The following is a 636-nucleotide window of genomic DNA, read 5'->3' as shown; positions in this document are numbered from 1 at the left end:
AGAATCAAGATCCTTTCCGGACTCCACATCGACAGAAGGCTGCGGAGGAAACATAGAAATCGGGACAGCATCGACAGCACCGTCATCTCGGTTTAAAACCTCCACACCAGATCCACCCCCGGCCAAAGGTAAAGTCGGGTTCGCAACCGGAACTTTGGGGTCGGACACCGGAACCTCATCCTCGTTGGGAGCAGGAACAATCTTTCCCTCCACAACAACGTTATCCGTACTGAATAAGCTCAGATCCAGGTCGGGAGCAAGAACCCGGACCTGAGCCTTCAAATTTTCAAACACAGCATCCATACCCTTAGCTACATGACCTTCTAGCTCGTAAAAATCATCCTGAGCAGATTGTAATCTCTCCTTTGTCTCCACAAGCTCAGCATATGTCCGAGTATAATTTGCCCTCGCCGCCTTCGCCATCTCCTCAGATGCATTCGCTGCCGCCACAGCCGCGGTAGCTTTAGCTTTCTCTTTCTCCAAAGAGGCCTCCAGCTCAGTAATCCTAGCAGCCTTCAGCTCACTAATCTTCTCAAACTCAGACTGAGCCTTCTCAAGTCGGGAGCTGGTCACCCCAAGGGGGGATTTCTTGAACTCCCGGGCAATAGCGGCATGAAGACTAGCCATCCGGACACA

The sequence above is a fragment of the Arachis duranensis genome, chromosome 2 (genome assembly GCF_000817695.3).
Source record: "Arachis duranensis cultivar V14167 chromosome 2, aradu.V14167.gnm2.J7QH, whole genome shotgun sequence".
Classification (NCBI taxonomy): Eukaryota; Viridiplantae; Streptophyta; class Magnoliopsida; order Fabales; family Fabaceae; genus Arachis; species Arachis duranensis.
This window is presented reverse-complemented; position numbering follows the sequence as displayed.